The 12,667-nt window shown below is 34.8% G+C and overlaps 1 protein-coding gene across 13 annotated transcripts in view; it reads left to right on the forward strand.

The window, feature by feature from the left end:
- The window catches only part of CRPPA (CDP-L-ribitol pyrophosphorylase A), a 337,573-nt gene that overhangs the window by 139,617 nt on the left and 185,289 nt on the right, over window positions 1-12,667 (forward strand). The window lies entirely within an intron of this gene.

A 12,667-nucleotide genomic window follows, 5' to 3' on the forward strand; every position in this document is an offset into this window, starting at 1 on the left:
AGATGCTGGAGAGGATGTGGAGAAAAAGGAACACTTTTACACTGTTGGTGGGAGTGTAAATTAGTTCAACCATTGTGGAAGACAGTGTGGCGATTCCTCAAGGCCTTAGAAATAGAAATTCCATTTGACCCAGCAATCCCATTACTGGGTATATATCCAAAAGACTATAAATCGTTCTACTATAAGGACACATGTACACGAATGTTCATTGCAGCACTGTTTACAATAGCAAAGACCTGGAATCAACCCAAATGCCCATTGATAATAGACTGGATTGGAAAAATGTGGCACATATACACCATGGAATATTATGCAGCAATCAGAAATGATGAGTTTGTGTCGTTTGTAGGGACATGAATGAATCTGGAGAACATCATCCTCAGCAAACTGACACAAGAACAGAAAATGAAACACCGCATATTCTCACTCCTAGGCGGGTGATGATAAATGAGAACACATGGACACAGAAAGGGGAGTACTAAACACTGGGGTCTATTGGGGGAAAAGGGGAGGGCCAGTGGGAGGGGGAGGTGGGGAGGGATAGCCTCGGGAGAAATGCCAAATGTGGGTGAAGGGGAAACGGAAAGCAAAGCACACTGCCTTGTGTGTACCTACGCAACTGTCTTGCATGCTCTGCTCATGTACCCCAAAACCTAAAATCCAATAAAAAATAAAAAGAAAAATACTGCAAGTGAATTGAAGTCTATAAAATACTTTCTCTTAATATAAATAAAAATTTTAGAAAAGTTGAGTTATTTTTTAGCATTCTTTTCATCATGGATTGTTATGTGTATGTTGCATCATCTTTAACTTTCTTTTCTTTTTTTTTTTTTTTTTGAGACGGAGTTTCGCTCTTGTTACCCAGGCTGGAGTGCAATGACGTGATCTCGGCTCCCTGCAACCTGTGCCACCTGGGTTCAGGCAATTCTCCTGCCTCAGCCTCCTGAGTAGCTGGGATTACAGGCATGCACCACCATGCCCAGATAATTTTTTGTATTTTTAGTAGAGATGGGGTTTCACCATATTGACCAGGATGATCTTGATCTCTTGACCTCATAATCCACCCGCCTCGGCCTCCCAAAGTGCTGGGATTACAGGAGTGAGCCACCGTGCCCGGAGTTTTAACTTTATTTTGTATTTAGTCATTTTAACCTTTTTTTCATTTAAAGATTTTTCCTCATTTTTACATTTTTTGGAGTCTGTTGTATTTTTACTTGAGTCATTCCTTGCTTAGTCCTCATTTCTGAAATCTTTTATTCTAATTTTTTTCTGATTTTACTCACCTAAGTTGACTTTTTCTAACTGTAAATTGCATTTTTTTTTTAAATGCCTTGTTTTGTTACCTTAATGCTTTTTAGCTTGCTTTGAAATAGTAGGTTATGGCTTTGATTGGTTTGATAAGCACACCTTTTTGATATGCCCTTATATCTTTAGAGGTATTAATCTGCTTATTTTTTTCCTTATAATAATTTTATATGGTGTTTGAATTTGATGCTTTTCTCGTCATTTTTCTAAGAAGTTAATTTTATTAATCTTTAAGGGGAAGTCCGTTTTCCAGACAGTTCAAGGAGCTCCTCCTTCTGTTTTCATGTGGTAACTACATATATGGCAGTCCACTTGCATGATTTCCTATTCTGTCTTCCTCTCTCACTTTTATATGTACGTTTTCTTTCTTTGACTTATTTCATTCCTGCATAATCTTAGACCCAATTTCTTATTTTGTTGGATCTGTGCTAGAAGGGAATCCTGATGTGCCAATTTTGAGGGTATACAGTTTCTGTGAGTCTAACCAAGTGTTTTTTTATTAACTTCATAGAAAAATTTTTGGGTAAAGTTCTTTCTTTTAGAGCTCCGTTCAAGTTGGCCTACTCCAATTTTCAATGAGTATCTGTTGGCTAACCTGGGGTTCTTCTGTTATCCAGTCTATCAGACACCCTGTTTTGTTGCTTCCCTCTGCTTCTTTCTGCTTGTATTCCCATATCTTATGTTTGGTGTCTGGTGGTGGTTCATCTTCATTTAGCTGTATTTTGAGGGTTATGATAGTTTTTCTGTGCTTACAACATTCTTCATAGGCTTTTGGTTTTTATCTAGTTCTGGTTTTATATGGAGATTTATAGAAATTTAAAATGGTATCTCTGCTCTTAATCCTATCTTTGAAGAATATTCTTTCATTCTGTTTGAAATATTTTGTGTATGTATTAAATACTGCACGTGAATTAGTCTATTACATACTTCCTCTTAATTATATATCACCTTTATTTGCGTAATTGAATGTTTTCTACTTCCAGATGGAAATAAGTAGATGTAGGTATATATTCTCAAATGGAAGTAAGAAGAAGATAATGCACATGTGCCTACTGCATTAAAGTTCAGGAAAATCTGATTTTTAAAAATTGGTGTGTATTTATATGTATTTATGGCTACATTGATATTTTGATACAATGCATAATGATCAAATCAGGATATTGAGGCTATCCATCATCTCAAATATTTATCTTTATTTTGAGAATATTTTATATGTTCTCTTTTAGCTATTGTAAAATATGCAGCATACTGTTAACTGCTAATAGTCACACTATTATGCTTTTGAACACTAAAACTTACTTCTGACTGTGTTTGGATCCACTAACCTCAGTTTATTTCCTTTTCTACTACTCTTCCCACCCGGTAGTCATCTTTCTCTTCTTTATCTTTAAGAAATCAATTTTTTAAATATTTCATTATGTGAGTGACAACATGCAATATTTGTCATTCTGGGGCTGGGATATATAACTTAAAGTAGTGACTTCCAGTTCATCTGTGTTACTGCAAATGACAACATTTAATTCATTTCTATGACTGAATAGTATTCCATTGTGTATATATACCTCATTTTCTTCATCTATTGATAGATGCTTAGGTTGGTGTTGTAAATTGGCTAAGAACAGTGCTGCAATAAACATCAGGGTACAGATATTCCTTTGATATACTGAGTAGTATAGTACCTGTATTTTGTTTTTTGAGAAACTCCATATTGTTTTTTGTGGAGGTGTTCTAATTTACATTTTCACCAACATAAGAGTTGCCTTTTTTCTGCGTCCTCTGCAGTATTTGTTATTTTTTGTCTTTTTGATAATAGCCCTATAACTGGGATGAGTTGATAACTCGTGGTTTTGATTTACATTTTCTTGAGTGATGTTGAACATTTTTTTTTATATATCTGTTGGCCATTTGTGTGTTGTCATTTTGTTTTTGTTTTTGTTTTTTTCTTTGAGATGGAGTCTTGCTCTGTCACCCAGGCTAGAGTGCACTGGAGTGATCTCAGCTCACTGCATCCTCCCCCTCCAAGGTTCAGGGGATTCTCCTGCCTCAGTCTCCCGAGTAGCTGGGACTACAGGCATGTGTCACCACACCCAGCTAATTTTTTGTCTTTTTAGTACAGATGGGGTTTCACTGTGTTAGCCAGGATGGTTGTGATCTCCTGACCTTTTGATCCATCCCCCCTCGGGCTCCCAAAGTGCTGGGATTACCGGCATGACCCACTGTGCCTGGCCTTTTGTGCCTTCTTTTAAGAAATGTCTCTTCATGTCCTTTGCCTACTTATTAATGGGATTAATTCTTTTTTTGCTGTTGAATTTCTCATATATGCTAGATATTAGTCCTTTGTTGGATGAAAGTTTGCGAATACTTTCTCTCATTCAACAGATTTTCTCCTCATTCTCTTGATTTTCTTTGCTGTGCAGAAGCTTTTTCCTTTAGTAAGTACCATTTCTCTATTTTTGTTCTTTGTGCTTTTGGAGTCTTAGCCATAAAATCTTTTTTTTTACACCAATGTCCTCAAGCATTTCCTCTGTTTTCTTCCAGTTATTTTTATAATTTTTCATCTTAAATTTATGTCTTCAGTCTATTTTGAGGTGTTTTTTTTGTTTATTTGTTTTGGTTTGGTTTGGTTTTTGGTATATGATGACATAGGGGTCTAGTTTCTTCTGCATGTGGATATCCAGTTTTCTCAGCACCATTTGCCAAAGGGTATGTCCTTTTCCCACTGTATGTACCTGGTGTCTTTGTTGAAAATCAGTTGACTGTAAATGTGTGGATTTAGTTCTTGGTTCACCATTTCATTGTATTGCCTTCTGTGTCAGTTTTTAAACGAATGCTGTACTGTTTTGGTGTATTTTGAAAATATACCAAAATACACAGCTTTGGTGTATTTTGAAGTCAGGTAGTATAATATATGTAGCTTTGTTCTTTTTTTCAGGATTCCTTTTGGCTATTTTGGATCTATTGTGATTTCATACATATTTCAGGATTTTTTTTCCTATTTCTGTGAAGAATATTAAAATTTTGACAGGGATTGCATTGAATGTGTAGATTGCTTTAGATGTAGTATGGTCATTTTAATAATTTTCTTCTGATTCATGAACATCAATGTCTTCCCATTTTTTAAATGTCCTCTTCAATTTCTTTCATTAGTATTTTGTAGTTTTTGTTGTAAAGATCTTTGCCTCCTTGGTATTTTATTTTACTTTTTTAACTATTGTAAAAGGAATTGCTTTCCTGATACCTCTTTTACCTAGTTTGTTACTTGTATGTGAAAATATGACTGATTGTTTTATGTTGAATTTTGTTTCCTGCAACCTTACTAAGTGTATCAGTCCTAAGAGTTTTGTGTTGGAGTCTTTAGGTTTTTCAAAATATAAGATTCTGTCATCTGCAATGGAACAACAATTTAATTTCTTTTCCAATTTGAATGTCTTATATTTCTTTCTCTTTCCTGATTGGTCTGGCTAGGACTTCCAGTTCTGTGTTAAATAGGAGTGGTGAAAGTGGGCATCCTCTTCTTGTTATTTATTTTTTAGAGGAAAGGCTTTCAGCTTTTCTCCATTAAGTATAATGTTAGCTGTGGGTTTATCACATACTGCTTGTATTGTGTTGAGGTATGTCCCTCTATACCTAATTTGTTGACAGTTTTGTGTAAAAGGAATGCTGAATTTTATCAAATTGTTTTTCTATGTCTATTAAGACTATAATATTGTTTTTGGCCTTTATTCTGTTGATAGGGATGTATTACATTTATGGATTTGCATATGTTGAACAATCTGGTATCTCTGGGAGAAATCCCACTTGACTGTGGTGTGTTATCTTTTGATGTGCTGCTAGATTTGGTTTGCTAATGTTTTCTATGGAGTTTCTTTGTCTGTATTTATCAGGGGTATTGGTCTGTAGTGTGTGTGTGTGTGTGTGTGTGTGTGTGTGTGTGTTTTAAATGTTGTATTCTTGTCTGGTTTTGGTGATGCTTGCCTCAAAGAATGAGTTAGGAAGAATTCCTTCCTCTTCAATTTCTTGAAATAGTTGGAAGAGACTTAGTATCAAGTCTGGATAAGTTTAGTAGAGTTTGGCAGTGAATCTATCTGGTCTTGGGTTTTTAGTTCCTGAGAGACTTTTCATTACTGCTTCAATATCATTAATAATTATTGGTCTGTTAAAATTTTTTATTTCCTCCTCATTCAATCTTGGTAGGTCATATGTGTCCTAGAATTTGTCAACTTCCTCTAAGATTTCCTAGTTATCCGCGTATAGTTGTTCATAATAATTTCTCGTGATTCTCTGTATTTTTATGTATCAGTTATAATGTTTCCTTGTTTCTCATTTTATTTGGGGTGGTTCTTTTTTGCTTAGTGGTTTACTGATGATGATGATTATTTTTGGGTGGTTTCCAACCAAACTTCATTTTGTTTGTCTTTGTATTTTGTTTTTTGTTTCGAGATTTTTTTTTTTTGAGACGGAGTTTCGCTCATGTTACCCAGGCTGGAGTGCAATGGTGCAATCTCGGCTCACCGCAACCTCTGCCTCCTGGGTTCAGGCAATTCTCCTGCCTCAGCCTCCTGAGTAGCTGGGATTACAGGCACGCGCCACCATGCCCGACTAATTTTTTGTATTTTTAGTAGATACAGGGTTTCACCATGTTGACCGGGATGGTCTCGATCTCTTGACCTCGTGATCCACCCACCTCGGCCTCCCAAAGTGCTGGGATTACAGGCTTGAGCCACCGCGCCCGGCCCTCGAGATTTTTTTTGGAGGAGGTCACAGTCTCACTCTGTCAGCCAGGCTGGAGTGCAGTGGTGCAATTTTGGCTCACTGCAACCTCCACCACCCCAGTTGAAGCAATTCTCCTACCTGACTCCAGAGTAGCTGGGATTACAAGCATGTACCACCAAGCCTGGCTAATTTTTGTGTTTTTAGCAGACATGGGGTCTCAGCATGTTGGCCAAGGTTGTCTTGAATTCCTGACCTCAGGTGATCCACCCACCTCAGCCTCCGAAAATCCTGGGATTAAAGGCATGACCCACTGTGGACAGCCTGTATTGTGTTTTTAGTCTTTATTTTGTTTAGTTCTGTTCTGACCATTCTTTCCTTTTACAAATTTTGGAATTTTGTTTTTGTAGTTCTTTGGAGTGCATCATCAGCTTGTTATGTTACATCTTAATAAAATTGGAATTATATTAAAATATTTTTAAGTCTTATTCATTTTTTTTCTTAGAATACATGGATTTAAAATATTTTAGCTTGACTTATTGATAGTTGTTACTAGCTTGAAAGTAAAATGGCTGTATTTTTTTATTCCTCTAATATAAGATTTCACTGATAATTTCTGGATCTCTCTACATCTGTCTTTTTTTTTTAAAACAGTCTTTGTTTAACACCAATTTTTATTCAAATTGATGTAATAAAATGTGTATATTAGTTTGCTAGCACTGCCATAACAAAGTACCGAGTCTGGGTGGCTTAACCAAAATTTATTTTTTCATAACTTTGGATGCTAGAGGTCTGAGATCAAAGTTTTGGTAGATTTCATTTCTTCTAAAGCCTCTCTGCTTGCCTTGTAGGTGGTTTCCTCATCCTTTGTCTACACATAGTTTTTCCTTTGTAGATGTCTGTATACATATTTCCTTTCTTTTACCCAGGCTGGAGTACAGTGGTACAATCTTGGCACACTGCAACCTCTGCTTCCCAGGTTCAAATGATTCTCGTGCCTCTGTCTCCCAGGTAGCTGGAATTACAGGTGCACACCACCATGGCTGGCTAATTTCTGTATTTTTAGTAGAGACAGGATTTTGCCAGATTGGCCAGGCTGGTCTTAAACCTCTGACCTCAAACAATCCACTCATCTTGGCCTCCCAAAGTGCTGGTATTATAGGCATGAGCCACCATGTGCCATTGTGCCCAGCCAATATTTCCTTTTCTTACAAGGGTCCACCCTAATGACTTCATCTTAATCATCTCTTTAAAGACCATATCTCCAAATAAAGTTAAATTCTGAAGTATATTGGTGGGTAGGATTCCAACATGCCAGTTTGCAGGGAACCCAGTTCAACCCATAGCAATGTGTGTGAGTCATGATCCTAGTACAGAGCCTGGAAAATAAGTCTCAAATATCTTCTTGTTGCTACTGTGTTCCAAAGCTTGGATGACACTGGGAAATCATAAACTGGAGTTCAGGAGTTTGTGATCTTGTGGAAGGGAAAGACAAAAAAAGCACTATAATGTAGAAACTGTAATCAAAGTAAAATCAAAATACAAAACTGTGTTAGAGGAAAATAATCTTTCAGGATGCTAATTTCTATAGATTTCAGTTAGAAATCTTAAAGTTGACAATTTTATGCCTATGACTTTGGGCAGTTTACGTGCTTCATACACGGCTTTTATTCATCTATAAAATGGAGAAAATAATTCATACTCCTTTATTATAGTCTTTAGATAAAACATAAAAAAGTACCTACCATAATAAAAAGCAAAGGCAGTATTAAAAATATATAGTATGACAGGAACACGAAATAATCAGTAATATATCTGCTGACTATTGAAATGACTATAAGGAACTGGCATGGCTCTTTTGGTGCATAATGCATGGATATCAGCTCTGAATAAACTTATAAGAATCATATTACATACAGATTTCTTTTTTTCTAAAACCCTATACTGAAAGGCCTTTCCCCAGTAATACTCAGATTCAATAATACAGTGATTTTTACTTCAATAGAAGGAAAAATGGTGTGTTGATATGTGTTTGAGAGAGAGACTTTGATATATTAGAAATAGGGTTTTTTTAGTTTCAACAGTCTCCTTGGTGATTGTTACCTCTGCATTTCTTCTCTTACCCAACCCACATATACACCACAATGTGTCTAAAACACAGGCTATAGTTATTAAAGCAGATGGAACTTGAGGTGAACCTTGTTGGAGAATTAGATCATGCTGCAGGCAGGGGAACGTGTATTTTATAGAGGTCCAGGAAATTGGTAGGAAGCGTTGGTTGATGGATGAATAAGGTATGAGTTTACTGCTTTGTATAGGATGAGAAGAGGTGAGAATCCTAGGATGAGAACCTGGGAATTACTCATTACCTGGTCAAGCAAGCATGCTTAGAGCTTTGCCAGTATAAGATAGTTCTGCAGAGAAACACCAATAGAGGAGGTATAGATAGGGATACAGATGAACATTTGGCTCACCAACTTACGTAGGCTGGTAAGTCCAAAATCTGAAGAGTGGATGTCTCAGGATTTCATTTGATTGGATGAGGCTTACCTATACTGTGAATCACCATCTACCTATTTAAATGTTAATCTCAATCCAAAACACCTTCACTGAAACACTTAATGTAATATTTGACCAAATATCTGGTTACCCTGTGGTCCAGTCAGGTTGATACACAAATTAACCATCGGAGCCAGGAAAGTTAAGTTGAACATTGTTTCTTTTTGGCATAATTTTAGTTGGCAATTATATATATACCTTTACCATTTAGAGGTTCTCAGACATTGGCTGATGTATTAACTGAAAAATCTGGGCTTCTTATTTAATGCTTACAGTTTTCAATACAAGGCTATCGAATATTCTGATGTGAGTTTTCTCTCTGTTAAATCATAACAAGCTATGTGACCTTTAAATGCTACAGACAAAGTTATTCAGTGTAAATCAGACTACATGTTAAAATTATTTTGGGGGGATCCTCCTTGTTATGACATTAGTATTTTGCCCTCTGCCACTGCCTTTTTAGAAGCTATTTAAAAAATAGGGAATGTAAAAACTAAAACTCGGAGGCTGGTATCAAATTCACAGGTCATGTATCATTTAATGTTAAATCTCAGTACTTTATAATTCTAAGGTCTATTTTCAGGGGGAGAACAAAGACTTGATTTTTGTATTAAAGTTTGTATAATTCTGGAATGTAAAATGATTTTGTGATAAGCCTCAATATTTTTAGTTCAACCTCTGAGATTTTCTAAGAAGTGCTTTATTAATGGAACAGAGAGTAAGAATTCTAAAGGCTTCTATGTTTTTGATTTCCTTAACCACAAAGTAGTTGTTACGTGCTTTGCTTTCTTTGAGAAAATCATCAGTATTAATCATAAGTTTGGAAAGAATTTTGTGCTTTATGAAAAAATGATTTTTAAATATTTTGGTTGCCTTTCCTCCTCTCATTGAGTTTGAGGATAATAGAATAACACTGGGATTGAGGAGGTTCAATTAATTTATTGGAGCCCTGCTCCTATAGTTGTATTTTTTTCTATTCTGAACTTCCAAGTCCATGGTACAAGTACAGTCATTACTGTTTTCTTCTTTTTTTGAGTCAGTTTTAATTACCATCCGCAAAGAAGATTGATAGTGCAGCATGCTTTTGAAATTGTCAATAGCAATCACATAAAATGCCTTAGCCTAGATCCTAGTGGAGAAACTAAGATGTAAACAATGAAAAGGAATAAGCATTTGTTTTAAAGAAATTCAGAAGTGCAAACATAGCTGTATTACACAAAACTTGTATTCCATTGTCACATATGATTATGGCATGTTTGCTAAAACTTGGAAATTTGAAACAAAGTCTTAGTGGGATGTAGTTGATATGGGTTGTTTACCAAACCTTGAACTATTAAGACCATAAAGAAGAGATTAATTTGAAGTCAGAAACTGATAATATTTTGAGTAGACAAAAGTTATTTCAATTTATGTTCTTAACGTATGTGTCCATAACAGCAATAATTATGTCATTGACATAATAGGTGTTTCCTATTACCAGGCCCCAGAAATAATTTTACACATTATCTAATCCTTACTAAAATCTCAAAATGTAGTATTTTACACACATCTCCTGGCTTCCTCTTGCACATGTCTATTTTTAAAATGACAATATTTTATTCTACAGAAAGATGAATCTTAAAATTGTTACACTAGTTGGAAAATTCAGTAACAGTAGCTGTCACTTCTTACTCAATTTTGAGCAGACAATGCCTAACACAATGAAGGCATCAATAAATGAAAAGACTCTTCAAGTCCATCTCCTTGCCCTTGATTTGTCCTTTTACAGATGTGTGCTTCATAATAATCTTTTAAAAAGTAAAATCCTTAAAGAAAATTTGACTGCATAGAAATTGTTCTTTGGTCTCTTCTCATTTCACACATGCAAAGAGCTGCCAAAGTATCAATATGCTACTTTCAGCATCTGTTCAGATATAGAATTGAAATTGTATAAAAATTTAAAAATTGTATTTCCCTCCATTTAACAAATATTGAATGCCTGTCAGGTTTCTTATATCTGTAGTTATTAAACATGTTACCTTATTTAATACCACCTTTATAAAGGTGAGAGATTGCTTAATTGTAAAACCAGTGAGACATGCAGATAAGAGTAGTATTTGTGTGGGTTTAGGTTTTTGAAATAGTTGTATGTCAGAAATATCAAAGTTTCTGTGTAATAGGCAACTGAACAGAACTCTTTTCTCAGTGAACTCACAATTCTCACCATCGTCCAACTGCCACACGGAAGATTAAAGAAAAATGCAAAAATAGTCCCAAATATTCCATTTCAGGTGATTAGCTATAGTAGAATATGTACATACCCTATATATAAACACACACAAATAGTATATATACAAATATATGCACACATATATAGAATCATTTATATAGATCTACCTGTCTATACCTATACAGTATCATCTATATAGTGTCATATATGTCATATATAATATGTATGCAATGTGTTAGTAAATCTGTGTAAAAGGGAAGCTCTCCGTTATTGTATCTTTTAAGTTTGAAAGTTATTTAATAACTTTCATACAAAACTTTAACATGAAATATATACTGTATAGTTATAAACAGGTAGAGCTCTCTCTCTATATAGTATCATTAATATATGGCAGATCATAGATTGTTACTATTTGTATCTGTATAGTAGATATACAAATGATATGTATGACACTTTATATAAAGTATAAATGTGGTATTATATATATGAAACCATATTTATAAAGGTTCTATATATGACAGACCTCTTTACAATCCCGACATCATAAAAAATCAGTGCAGTACCTAAGCAGAGGTTTTAATCTGGCTGTACATCAGAATCACTTTTGGAACTTTGCAAATATATAGGCTAGTATCTTTTTTGATATGCACTGTGCAGAGATATTTGAAAATATAAAAGAAAAACAAAAAGATATTTATGTTGATTGTGATGTAAAACCAGTTGATAACCATTGAATTAGAAATTGATAAAGGTTTGGTATGTGGTCTACTCTATGAATGACTGTAGTCAGAGAATTTATCAGTAGGAAGGACATATCGATTGGTTACATAGACATTGTAAGAAATTGGCCTGTCAGATGCAGACCACTGTAGACTGCAAATAGCTGGGAATTAGGAGTGATTAGCTAACAATGTAGAAACCAAGACAATAGCAGATTCACCATATTTCTTATGATGTTACTTATGAATCTAAAATCTACATCCTTATATTTTGCTCACTTACAAGAGGTGAACTTTAAAGTCTACTGCTATTAATATAGCTTCATATATTTTTTCTTAATTTTTGTTTTTAGGAGAGGGTACTTTTTAAATCAGTTTCAAACTTAAAAGATACAGAAATAACACAAATAGCTTTCCTATCTTTTACCTACCTAGATTCACTACTTAACCAGCTATTTACATTTGGTCTCATTGACCTTATCATTTCTGTTCATGTACTCCCCTCACACCTTTTCAGTCACACTTTTTTCTCCATCTCCTCCTTCATCTCTTCACCTGTAGCACTGTGAACTACTTAATGGGGTGGTGTTTAAACTACCAAATTTATAGTAATTGTTGCACAGCGACCTAATAAAAACAGTAAAATTCTACATAATCCATAGGTGAAATAAGAAACTGCAATAGAAATTAGATGTTTCTAATTATACGATTCTAAATGAAAGCAAGTAAAAAGAAGTGACATCTTTTAAACTAAATGTGAAGTAAATTAAATTGAGTGAAAATATCACAATGTTTGAGATACAGCTAAAACTGTTACTAGAGGAAAATTTAGAGATTTAAATAGTAGAAAAAAGGGAGAGAGTCAGCAACTTAAACAGTTTTAAAAAGAAAAGCAGCAAACTAAACAGATAGTGGAAGGAAGAAAATAGTGAAGAATTTTAAGACAGGAATATGGGGATTAAGAAAAATTCTCAGACTTCAGCTCATGGTTGAACTTCATATCATAAAAACAAGAGGTCACCTTACCTTGAATCAGGGTACCTTCTGATTTGCCTGCTGTAGAGCAGGACTTAATGTCTTTTGGGAGAATGTATCCAGGGTTTCCAGAGGTGACTATCACTGTGTCACATAGTTCATAAATTTTAAATCAGACCATCTCAGCTCT

The sequence above is a fragment of the Callithrix jacchus genome, chromosome 11 (assembly GCF_049354715.1).
Source record: "Callithrix jacchus isolate 240 chromosome 11, calJac240_pri, whole genome shotgun sequence".
In the NCBI taxonomy this organism is placed as follows: domain Eukaryota; kingdom Metazoa; phylum Chordata; class Mammalia; order Primates; family Cebidae; genus Callithrix; species Callithrix jacchus.